Source organism: Peromyscus leucopus, chromosome X (genome assembly GCF_004664715.2).
Source record: "Peromyscus leucopus breed LL Stock chromosome X, UCI_PerLeu_2.1, whole genome shotgun sequence".
Lineage (NCBI taxonomy): Eukaryota > Metazoa > Chordata > Mammalia > Rodentia > Cricetidae > Peromyscus > Peromyscus leucopus.
Genome location: NC_051083.1, coordinates 33,749,622 through 33,763,329, shown reverse-complemented (window position 1 = coordinate 33,763,329; position 13,708 = coordinate 33,749,622).

Sequence of the window (13,708 nt, the reverse complement as noted above, 5' to 3'; positions counted from 1 at the left end):
TAGGAATCCTGGCTGAGGGACATGTATGATGCAGTAGATAATTAAAAACTTTGTTTATTGAAAACATCTGATGATTAACTCTTAAAAATGGGAAACAGAATTCTGCTTTTATATTTGAGCAAGCTTTGCTCCATACTCTGGCAAGAGCAATTTAATATCATTTCTTAAGACTGTAAAAGCCACTGCATTTATTGAATGGCTCTCTGACATCTATTTGTAACATATGACAAGTGCAGTTCATGGCCAGCCCCCAGCAGTGTCCCCAGTGAACGGTCTGCCAGAGTAATTTGAGAGTAAATAGTTTGAGGTGTTATCATTCCCAGAAGGTTTTCATGAACTAGGTCCTTATACATAATGCGATTTTAAGGCCATCTGAATGCTGCTTCTGACTTCATAACTAGGACCCAATTATGAAGTTATGGTGGAGGTAGAACCAAAAATTGTTGTGCAGGGAAATTAGGCTGTAACATATTTTCACTCTGTGGCTATTGTGCTCAAAGAGGGAGATTCACTTTTTAGTAGAATCCCATGGCTCTGCAGAAGCAAGCTTGATGGTGGGCTAGACATTGGCTTTTCTGTTTCCCAGTTGTTATCTCATTTATTACATACCCTATGCATAACTGTTATCTCATTTAGTACACACCACATAGCTGTGATCACACCTGTTTCATGTAGGAAAGTGATACTGCAAAGAAAGTAACAAATTCCAAGCCCACTGAGTGTTGGGGCAGGAATTGGGCTTGTTGGACTCCAGAGCGTGTATATCATCTGTGCTGCTTCCACACAGAACCACCATGATTTATATGGAGACTCACTCAGTGTTCTGAATCGCTGAGAACTCCCCATCTGCTTTTAAAACTGGGAGTGGAGGTAGGGCTCTAAGTCATTTGGCAGACTTCTTGTCCAGCATGCACGAGGCTCTTGAGTTTGATTCCTAGCACCACACATCTTGAACGGCAACATACCAAGGGAGAGATCTTTTAAAAAAATTAAATAAAAACAAAAACTTAGAGTATTGTTTTCTTCCTGAGGGTGAACTCTTGTCCTTGCTAATGACAAGAGCCAACTGCCTAGAGGAATCAAAGCCTAATCAGAATGTGGTCATGGATGCATTACTTCCTATATTTGTTGTTTTAAGTCATTATGTTTATGACAGTTTGTTACAAAAGTGATAGGAAACTAATACAGTTCCTTTATTGATAAAGTTTATTATCACAGGTCAGCAACAATGGCCTGCAAGTCTAGACTGTTACCTGTTTTTGTAAATAAAATGTTATCAGAACACAGGCAAGCCCATTTGTTCATATATTGAAAACGCTGAGCCTGTTAAGCCCAAAAAACTCACCAGCCCTTAATGGAAAGTTTGCTGGCTCCTCACATGGATTATAATTATAAATATGACACTGTGACTATGGAAGCAAATTAAAATTGAAAGTACACAGATTTTTTTTGAGAAAAACATTCCCTTTCCTTAAATTTTATTAGCCTAAACTTTCTCTGAGTGGAAAGTATAGCAAACTAGTAACTAGAAGTCCCTGGTCCATTTCATGCACATCAGTACCACAGGCTAGAAGGACCAAGTTGCCTGACTGTCAAGTTAAAGAATAAAAGGCTTTATGATACAGGGCTTTTATGTTCTTGAAGTACATAAGACTTTAATTTTACTTCTAATCCCCCCTTAAAAAATCCCAGAATATTTTCCAGCTTTTATTTAAGAAAGCTGTTTTTCTGTTCTTTTCATAAGCACCCCCTCTTGCTCTCAGCTGGGGAACTCCTGGGATTGGCAGTGTGTCTAGTCCAAGAGGAAGGAGGGCCAGCACTCTGCTCTGGCCTTGTCTGCCAGCCAGCTACTCCCAATTAGCCACAGCTGGGCCACTTTCTTATTCGGGTCACCTCCCTTCATTTTTATTTTTGAAAAATTTCCTCTTTTTTATTTAATTATTTTTCCACACGATACATTTAGGTCATATTCTTCCCCTCCCTCTCCTCTTCTGAGATGGGTGATAGAGATAGGCACCTCTGGAAGAGTGTCTTCCATGTACTTGAACTTGATCAGAGAGTGGCATTTCCAATCATGTGGGCCATAGTGTCTTTATAATGGAAACTAGTATTGCAGAATAATCTTTTTGCAAAGTATTTTTGCTAATCCCCTATTTAGTATCTTTGGCCATGGGACCCAGATTTCATTTTGAATGTTTAAAAAAAATCCATTGCCTCAAAATGTTCATGCTTTTTCTTGTAGAAAATATAAAACACCTATAAAAGTAGACAGAAGAGTTTAACAAAGCCACTTTGATCCTTCACTTAATTCAACAAGGAACTAGTCATGGTCAATCTTGTTTCATCCTCCAAATTTACCCACTTCTTCCTTCTCTAATTTTTTTAAACAAATTTTATTCTTTTATATATTTGGGTGTTTTTCCTGCATGTATTTCTGTGCACCGTGTGCATGCAGTGCCCATGGATACAGGAAGAAGGTCTCAGGTCCCCTGGACCTGGAGGTAGAGATGGCTGTGAGCTTCCACGTGGGTGCTGGGAACCAAACCTAGGCCCTCTGCAAGAGCAGTGAGTACTCTTAATCACTGAGCTATTGCTCCAGCCCCTTGTCTAATTTTTTGAAGCAAATCCTAAGCATAATATTGTTTCACCTGTAATTATTTCACTGTAACTCAGATAGTCTTATTTACCATTTCAAAAAATATAGGCTAATGGGCTGGAGATGGCCCAGTGGGTAAACGTGCTTACCACCAAGTCTGACAATCTGAGTTTGATCTCAAGGACCCACATGTTGGAGGGAGAGAACCAATTCCCAAAAATTATTTGTGTAATACCCTTCCTCACATACACACACAATAAATAAATGTAATAAAAATTAAAAATGTTAAACAAATATGTATAGGCTAGGAGTGGAGTTCTGTGGTAGAAAGTGTGCTTAGCATGTTCAAGGCTTGGGGTTCAATCTCCGATGGCAAAATAAATAGTGCTGAAAAATGGGTAACTCACTAGGCATGGTGGCATACGCCTTTACTCTTAGCACTTGAGAGGCAGAGGCAGGTGTATATCTGTGAGTCTGAGGCCAGCCTGACCTATATAGTGAGTTCCAGGACAGCCAAGACTACACAGCAAGACTCTATCTCAAAAAAGCTGTAATTCCAGAGTCCGTTCTCAAAAATAACACAGCTGTAATACCAGTATCATTTGTTTTAAACTAATTCATTAAAAAATGCTCAGTGTTCACAGACATGGCGTTTTGAGAGTTATGGTATCTTTGAATATTTTAGTGGTTTGTGATTTTCATTCTCTCCCTGAGGCAAACTACAGAGAAAAAGAAATCTCAAGTCTGGACAGGTACCATCTTCAACATCAGTCTTCTCTGAATGATTCCCCACCCCAGCCTTAGCAAACACTGGCACATCAGAAAGTACCAGCTAACCTTGATCGCCACAGGATTGGGATCCCAAGATGTCAACAGGACCTTCTTTTAAGTTTATTTAGAGCAGATAGTAAGGATTCCCTTTGCACCTGAACTTGCCTCATTTTGTACAGGGAGTCTTTGTAGACTCACTCCCCATTCATATAATTCTCTTTTAACACAAAAAACATATTCCCAGCATATTGTTGAATAGCTACCCTTGAAGATGAATGACACAGAATTACTTCCTTAGGTGGAGGCATAAACATGGAGTGTATGAAGTGAGACATTTTCTACCATTGATGTTTCTACCACTAGAATTAACAGATTTTTATTTTCAGTGATTTTTTTTAAAAGAATAACTTTTGATTAAATTTATTTACTTTTAGGTTTGTAATTTTCTTTTCTTTTTCGTTTTTTGAAGTTGAAGTATAATAACATCATCTCCTCCTTCCTTTCTTCCCTCCAATGCCTCCCATGTGTCGCCTGTGCTCTCTCTCTCTCTCTCTCTCTCTCTCTCTCTTCTCTCTCTCTCTCTCAAATTTACCCTCTCTTTTTCACTGTATAAACTTTCTTTGCAATAGACAGAGACTAGCACAGAGAACCACAACTGCAGAAACTGTTAAGCTGCAGAGAAGCAGTGATAGTGTGATGCTTCCCAGCCCTATCTGATAATATCCACAACAGAATTCACACCTAAGGCTCGGGGAACACAGTGTGTGTGTGTGTGGGGGGGGTTTGCAAGAGCCATAGGACTAGCAAGTCTGCCGTGAGATTGCACCTCCTGGAAATTAATTTTTTTTATTTTCATATGCTACTGTATTTACATATTTTCCCCTTTATCTCCTCCCCCCAACCTCTCCCATGCCCCCAAAATACTTCTCAAATTTATGGCCTTTTAAAGATTATTGTCAGCCAGGCGTGGTGGTGCATGCCCTTCATCTTAGCACTCAGGAGACAGGCAGGCAGATAGATCTCTGTGAGTTCCAGGTCATCCTGGTCTGCAAAGTGAGTTTCAGGACAACCATACTGGTTACACAGAAACCCTGTCTCAAAACAAAACAAAAAAATTATTGTCACACACACACATATAAATGAGTAAATATATAAATACCATCTCCTCAGTCTGTTTAGTATTACCATAGGTATATGATTTCAGGGCTGACCACTTGGTATTGGATAACTAATTAGGGGCTCATCCCTGGGAAGGACCAATTGTACCTCTTCTAGCAGCCATTAATTGCCTGTAGTTCTTTGTCTTATGGGGTGAGACCTGGGAAAACCACAAAAAATTACCAGCATGTCAAAATATCCCCTATGGTGCAGTTTTGGCACTTATATCTTGGAGGTAACCAACAGCAGTCAATAAGCCCTAAGATCCACTCAATGGGAGAGAATTCATGTCTGGTATTGTAAACCTAGTCAACTATATCCATGGCTGGTGGGTCATGGACCCTAGAGGAGAACATACCATTACCAGCTTCCTAAACCAGTATAATTTCTAACTCAATTCTAAATATATATCCTATGCCCACAGATAAGTGTAATTGTAACCCTTATCAAAGAAGCTTCTTTTTGCAACAGATGGAGACCATTACAAAGATGCACAACTGGTCAAAATGCAGAGAACATCTGGCTATGGGGTGTCCAACCTCAAATGATACATCTACAATATAATCACTACCCTGAAGATTCTGGGAACATCTTAGAAGAGAGGGTGGAAAGACTGTAAGAGCCAGAGGACCAGGACATATGCTTCAAGATTTTTGTTAGTATTCTAAACTATGTGTTCAGGGACTCTTGAAATCAATGATTTTTCTTACATAGGGAAGTAACATGTGTCATTCCTGTTTTCCTTACGTATTTACAGATGTCTTGACTCTTTGAGGCTACTGGAGAATGAATTGGTAAGTAGGAAAACAGTAAAGACACATGCTTCTATGCATGCGTGTTATAGTGATAGTAGGGTTGAAGCATTTCCATGACACACTTCAAGCTTCGCTTTAAGCCAGCCATTGTTCATGCTTTAAAAATGTTTTTTGATATATAATTTACTCACTTAAAATATACAATCTAATGTTTTTAGTATATGCGCAGATGCATAATCATCTTTGCAATTTTAAGACATTTTTATCCTTTCAAAAGATAGCACGAACTCTAAGTGTCTTTCCTATTTCCACTCAGCCCAGGCTTTAAGCAAAGACTTTTTGTTTCCTATTTAAATACTGTCCAGGCCTGGCCCTGCATGACTTTTTAGATCAGGCAAGATTAGGTGTGTTTAGAGTGGTATGGGTTAAGAGTATTTTGTGCCTCTATACTATAGATTTACCCATTCTGGAATTTTATGATTATTGCCCCACCTTTTCGTGACTCAACCTTCAGGTGTTTTTTGGAAGTTGGGAACTTTGACATTCCATTGATAGCTAAGATTCAGCTTTTGCCACATAATATCTAAACCAGAGTTTGCAAAAGAAAACTCAGAATAGTAATGTGTTTCTGAAGTATGAAAAGGAAAAAAATATAATGTGAATTCAATATAAGTTGTTAATACTTCCAGTTTAGAATAATATTAATGAATTTATAGTTAAACAAGAAACCAATAGAAAATACTTTCTCATAGTTTCTGCTTTTAGCTCCCCCAGACTGGGGAATATCACTCTGGATCTCCAGGAAATTCTAACACATCAAGAGGGCAAATGAAACAAAGTTCTCACACCAAAATATGTCTCTTCAAAAATCTGAAAAACAGATGAAACATAAGATGTATCAGGTAACTAAATACAATAATGTAAGAACAATATAACCTTTTAGATGTAGATGGAAACAATCTTGATGTGTGTGCTTTCCCTTTTCTTTTAATTTTATTGATTATTATTGTGGGGCTATTGTGGGGAGGGTGCATGTGTCACAGAACACAATTGGAGGAAAGGGGACAATTTTGGTGGAGTCAGTTCTCTTCTTACACCTTTTACGTGGTGTATTAGCTACTTCTCTGTTGCTATGATAAAACACCATGACCAAAAACAGCTTCCAGGAGAGTTTGTTTTGGCTGATGGTTTCAGTGGGATACAAGTCCATCGTGGCAGTGAGCCATAGCAACAAGCGGCAGGCATAGCAGCCAGCAAAAGCAGGAAGCAGAGAGATCCTATCTTCAAGCACAAACAGGAAGCAGAGCTCCCCCAAGTGGGGCGGGGAGGACTAGAAGTGAGGTTAGTCTATAAACTCTCAAAACTCTCTCCCAGTAACATCTTTACTCCAGGAAGGCTATGCCTCCCCATCACCTCCCCAGATAGCGTCACCAACTGGAGACTGAGTGTTCAAATGCCTGAGCCTATGGGGAACAGTGCTCACTCAAACCACTACACAGGGTTCCAGGGATTGAACTCAGGTTGCTAGGCTTTGGCGCAAGCACCTCTAACCAGTGAGTCATCTCACTGGACCCTCCCTTTTCTTAAAAACAAAACAAAACAAAACAAAAAAAAAACAGTTTGAATTTCTTCCCATTTTTGCTGCTTTCCTCTCTAATACCCGAGTTCACCCTGGAAACAGTTAAGAGCATGTGGTGTTCTTGCAGAAGACCTGGATTTGATTCCTAGCACCCAAGTCAGGCAATTCCTAACTTCTTGTAACTCCAGATGCAGAGGATTTGACACTGTCTTCTGGTCTTCTATTTACACCCAGGTGCACACCCACACGTAACTAAAATTAATAAAAATCTTTTTTTTTGACATGGGGTCTCACTATGTCACCCTGGCTGGCCTGGAACTCAATATGTAGATGAGGCTGGCCTTGAATTCACAGAGATCCACCTGCTTCCATCTCTCCCCACAGAGTGTGGGGCATGTGCCACTCCACCAGGAAATCAAATCTTTTAACAAGAGTGTTAATACATACTTTAGAGAAAGATTATGGAGACACAAAATTCCCAGTCCTCCACTTTGTTCCAGTGCTTAGTTGAAGAAAAGAAACTTTTCCTTGTTCCCAGGCTTCATGGTGATTTCCTCTCTTCCACTGCTAGGACTCAACAGAGCCAAGCCTTACATCAGAGGCACCTGCAAGTTTGTTACAAAGAGCTTTGGGTTAGTAAATCTTTAAAAACTATATTTTGACCATTTGGAGGAAATCTGTTCTGTGATTAAGCTCTATTTGGGAAAGGAGTAAATGGAGGAAGGCTTCTGTTTGCCAGGGAAATATGGAGGGAGTGTGAGACACAGATACTTATTGTCACAGACCATCAGAGACTTCCTGGGACCACTGTTCATTAGCAAAGCAAATATCCCCCATAGTTAATAAAAGGGAGCTATGACTGTAATACAAGACCATTAACACGAAACAGATAAAGATTTCAACCAACATCCCTATATTGTTGAAAAAAAAACCTACTGACTTCTGCCATTCTGAATCACTGTAGGATGTAACCTTATGACTTCCTGCTAAACCCTATTCACTCTCTTCCTGGAAAACTTCAAGCACAAACATTGATCCTCTTCCCAGAGCCAATGTATGGAACTCTTCAGGCTTCTGTATTACAGCGCTGGATTTGTTTACAAGAGCATCCCTAACCTTGCTTAGGTATGCTAATATGGCTAAGCCCTCATTAATGAAATGTGAGTGTAAGTGAATCGCATTTCTCCTAGTCTGTGATTTCACATGTTGCTTGTATTTCTCCTGTGTCCTCTTTCTCTTTTCTGCTAGCTGGAATAAAGACCGATGGTGACTCAGCTTCAATATGCAGATGGGAATCCAATCGTGAATGATGAAGCAGAGCAACCTCACTGGCCTGACTGCTCATATCCAGATTCTTCAAGCCACATTTACTATAGGCTTTTAATGGTCATATGCTGGTATCCTAATACCATAAATATTCAAAATCTATTTTAGATGGGAGACTTCAACCTTTCTATAGCCACGAAAAGTAATAGTACTAAGATTGAGGGTTGTACACGTACAAGTAAAAAAAGAGCTCTCCTCAGATAATGCTTGAGGAAAGATGCGAAGGAGCTATAGGAATCCAGTGCAGAAGCTTGGGGCAGAGTGTTCACAGCAGAAGGAATGGCAACTGCCAGGGCCCTGAGGTAGGCAGATGCCTGACATACTTGAGAGCCACTGTCCTACAGGCTTGCCTACAGCCTGATCTTACGGAGGCATTTTCTCAATTGAGGCTCTGTCTTCTCCAGTGACTCCAGTTTGTGTCAAGTTAACATAAAACGAACTAGTATATTCACCAATGGAGGGTGAGCAGATGGAGAAATGTTCTGAAGTGAGAGGTATTGGGCCCCGCCACCCCTTACAGTGTGGGGAGCTGAAAATGAACCGGCAAGAGTGATTGAGAAGGAGCTGTCAGTACAGCAGGGAAAAAGAGGAAAATGTATGGAGTCTTACAAATTTTGTCGAAAATAATTTCAGTGACATTCATCCCTGAAAGGCACAAAGAGACAGAATGGGAGCATTGCTCTGAGAATCAAAAAGCCCGGATGTTATTTCCAACATTTGTCACCTCTGAGATATTCAGTGAGGCCCAGGGAGTTGATTTGTAGAGGAATAAGCTAATTTCACGATTCAAAAACTATCACTAGGTTATATTGAGTGGGGAAGCAAACTTTGAGTGGAAATTTATCTTCATAACTAACTAGGTTGTAAAGACATTTTTAAAATTTGTTTTTGGTCTCACATAGCCCAGACTGGCCTTGAAACCCCTGATCCTCTTGGCTCTACCCCCAAGTTCTGGGATTTCAGGTGTATACTACCATGCCTGGTTGGTAAGGATTGTTTTGGGGGTGGAGAAGGTTTCTGTACATCTACAATTCCCATAGTGTTGCAAGGATCACATGGAAGGTACATAATGGGTAGGAATGTGACAACTGCATGTGAAACGCTTCAGCCTCATTTTTTGTCTGAACACTGAGGATGAGGCAGCTGACAGAAAAATCACGCCATATTCTCACATGAACAGAATCCAGGAGGAAATAGATCTGCCAGGGCTATGTGAATGAAGTACATAAACATCACAAGTTTTGTCAACGTCTTTTGAGACAAATAGCTTCATCAACTCTTGAAGCCATTCAAAGATGTATCTCAAGGTTTTCTTCTCTCATTGGCACCTTTCCATCCATGGGGATGCTGAGGAGGACAACAAAGCAGGCAGTTGGAATGGTAAGGGTTTCAGAGACACTTGTACAAACAGAGCCATGAACTCTGAGACTCATTGGGAATAGTCTCCTTTTAGTTTATATGCTGGGAGTGTGAACATATTCAGTTCACCAATTCTTTCTGATAAGCATTGACAATACTTACCTATAGATATTTAAACTGACTGGCATAAGTTTTGGAGGTGGCTTATTGTCTCTTTTGAGTCCTTTTGTGTTATCTATTTCCTTCTTTTCTGTTGGTGCTGGGGGTTGAACACAGGCACTCACCATGCTAAGCAAATGCCCTATTTACCACTGAGCCATATCTTCAGTCCTTTGGTGTGTGCATCTTTTTTTCTCTCCCAGTGGTTCTATAGGGTAAAATGCCAATAAAATTTGTGAACTAGAGGTCACATTTTTTAATAAAAACATCATTGTACATTGGTTTAACCTTTAACCTTCAGTATGATTTTTCCTCAGCTGCTTCTTTCTCACCCAGAAAAAAAAAATGAGATTTCAGAAATGCAGGCTGGTTGTGAAAAATAAACCTACTTCGTTGCTTTTATCATACACATGAATCTAAAGTTTTTCTCAGTAGCTTATTGTCAAAAGACAAAATGGAACAGTAACACTTCCAAAAAAAGAAAGAAAAGAAAGAAAAGAAAGAAAGAAAGAAAGAAAGAAAGAAAGAAAGAAAGAAAGAAAGAAAGAAAGCAAAAGAAAGCTGCTACCAAGTCTGCTTGCTGCAGTTGGGTTTGGTTGAATCTCCTGATGGACCATCAAGTTTTCAGCCTTCTAACGGTTGTTTAAACAGCGTAAACAGGACAGATTATGAAATGGCCTTATTTGGACAAACTCAAAATCCTCAAGTAGTCTTTTCAGGAATGACAATGCTGCTGGAGTGTCCTGTTCTTTCTGACCACATAGGATTATTTTCGTGCTGTGTTATTAACATGTCTGCCATCTCGATGGGCACGGCAGCCACTCTTGAGCAACTGTCTTTGTGAAGAAATTCGAGATGTTCTGACCAAAACCAAGTCAACAGTTGACAGTTTGCCCACTTTCTTGGTAGCTTGCTCTCTCTCCATTCCTTGGGCCCCCTTTTGTCTTTGCTTATCTGGAATTGTCAACTCAAGAGGCATATGCACAGCCTGTACTTTTGGTGAGCTTCAGGTCTGTTCTAGTTGCTCCTCAGAGTCAAAAAAGTGCATTCACTATGTAACTATAAATTGTTTCCTCTCAATTTGGAAACAAGGCAGGAGAAATAGCCAAGGGACCTCTTCTAATAGATCCCAAAGAATTACATAAGTAGAAACACAGTTCTTTTTTTCTTGTTTTCATATCACTAACAAGAAGGATGTGAGATTTTTGCCATAGATTTGTAAGGCAGGGGATCAGTTTACTTTCTAACTGCCAATACTGGAAACCTAATCAGAAACAGCTTAAACCAGGGTTTACCCAAACTTCAATGTGGCTGGGCACCTGGGGCTCTTGAGGAAATGGAGATTCTGATTCCATTTATCTGGACAGGCTGGCATCTTGACTTTCTAATGAGCTCCCCGGCATGCAGACGACACAGGGAATCATTCTGCACCTTGAGTGGCACAGGCTTAAGGGTAAGATCATTAGTTGCCTTGTGGAACAAGTCCAAAGGAAGAGATCTCTCTGAGAAGCTCACCCAGTAGTTTCATGAGATCATCACAAATTGTCTTCCAGCCCTTCCATAGTGAGTTTGTCGGTACTGCTCTGTATGCTTACTCCCTCGTGGTTACAAAATGAATGTAGCAGATCCTATGATCATTTCTTCAACCAGTCAGAGACAGAGATGGGAAGGCCAGTTTTTCCTTCTCTCTCTCTCTCTCTCTCTCTCTCTCTCTCTCTCTCTCTCTCTCTCTCTCTCTCTCTCTCTTTCTCCGGGTAAAGAAAGTACTTTCACAGATCTTTCCTTATGTCCTGTTTGCCAGAATTGGGTGTTGTAAGTTCTTTCCCAAACCAATGCCCAGCAAGAAGCTTTGTTCTGCTTGTCTTCCATTATTCAGGATTCATCCTGTGGGGCTGAGGGGATATCCTGCCCTTCTTTGAAACACATAGGCATCTGAAATCTGAGCAAACACCAGGGTACTGTTTGTTAGGGAGAAAGGGGATGACTGGGCTCTTGGGCAAGTAGCCCAGTGTCTATCATAGGCACTGTCCAGAGCTAGACTTCTAATTTACATGGGCAGTGAAAGAATCAAATTACATCACAATGTCACTGTGATGAAAAATTCTGTTTAACCTTGTTTTTAATCTTCAGCCAATGAGTAACACAATCTAAACAACATTCATTGCTATGGTGAGGGCCAATTCTAGTGAAACCAGTGAGGTAAATTATTTGTTCTTAGCATGCTTGCCCATTTGATAGCCTCGCATTAACAAATTGCCCAAGTCCAGAAATCCATTACACACACATGGCCTCTCCTATCTGTCCAGGGGCTTCTTTTCAACTGCATATACTTCTCCAGGCTGACTTTCACCCTCCAGACAGTGGAACAGAAAACAGTTTATCCTTAGGGAATTAGTTAGTGATAACATGGTAATGGCTTCCAGTGCATCCATTTTGTACCTTTCAAAAACAATGCCCCCATTTCCATACAGGCCTTAACTATATATATAATCTAGTCTTGAGTGCTGGCCTGGTTCATGAGGGAAAATAGCCTAGTGGACCTTCAGGTGGATTAGTTGCCTTAATATTTCAAAAGGAAAGTACAAAACACAAACATGGTCATCTCTAAGTCCTATGAACTGGTTTTTTCTTTGGGGCGGTTCAAGACGGGGTTTCTCTGTGTAACAGCCCTGGCTGTACTGGAACTCACTTTGTAGACCAAGCTGGCCTTGAACTCTTAGAAATCTGCCTGCTTCTGCCTCCTGAATGCTGGGATTAAACACTGGCATCACCATGCACGGCCCATCTTGTTGTTTTAAAAAACTAAATGAGAAGACGACTTCCAAGTAGCTACTAAAAAATTGTAATGTGAGAGGAAAGCAACAACTCTACAATGTATGCATTATCTCCCTACAGAGTGTCTCCAGCAGGCTTCCTCCATCTTGACACTGAAGCTTCTGTTGTTTCATCTGTGTAAATACCTATTTGTCAAATGTATCAAATTCTGTCTGTATGACCAAAGTACATCATAGTTTGAACCCTGTTGCTAAGTAAATGGGGAGTTTTCCTTCATTTCAATGGAAAGAATCATGATATAATATTGGTAATATAATTCCTGATCCTGAAATATTTTTTTGCAGAAAGATGTATAAGTGTTTTCATTGTTCAATTGCTATGTGTAGCAACAATCCTAAGCAAACAGTTTAGATGCCATAATATGAGGAAGATCCACTGACTTCACTAAAGGAAAGGTGAAGAGTTTGTGGTAGTGAGGATGTGTATGAGAGAGTCAGCCTTTGGAAGACATGGAGAGCTGTGAGAAGCTTTCAGGTAGAGTCAATATCAGAATCTGATATACATATTGATCATTCATTCTCATTTGCTTGAGGCTTGGCCGCTAAGGCCCTTCTCATGTGAATTACTTTGGCATAATACCAAAGTAGTCTCTCTGGGTTAGAAAAAGGCCAAACAGAAGATTCTACTCCTCCTTGGAGGCAATCACTGTAGTCCAAAACTGGAATGATTTTTTTTCCAGTTCATGGCTTAGGTTTCTCCTGCTTCATAATAACTTCCTGGGATGTGATAAAATTGCCTAGAATATAAAGCCAAAAAACTACCTATTCCCAACGTGCAAAGATCAGCTATAGTAGAGCCATCTCACTTTCTTGTTCCAGAATCCACTGGCTTGCTGTTGGTTACCATGTTAACTTGCTAGACTGTCTCTCTACCGAGCTTCTTTGGGAAACTTCCTCCTTTGTGTGCTCTTGGCTGCTCCATTAGTCCTGATGTGCACCTTGCCTCAAATGTTCTCACCATGCACCTCTCTGAAAGCTCTCATTGCTTTGAGGCTACATATCTGGCAATTAAGAGAAAGGGCTCTGGAGCCAGGGTTACCATCTTCAGGATCCTGAAAATTTATTTCATGTTTCTGTGCTTGACTTTTCTCATCTATACCACTAGGATGATAAATATTTAGTCTAGAATAGTTTTATGGGATTTAATAAATGTGTGCACCACAGAGCCCGG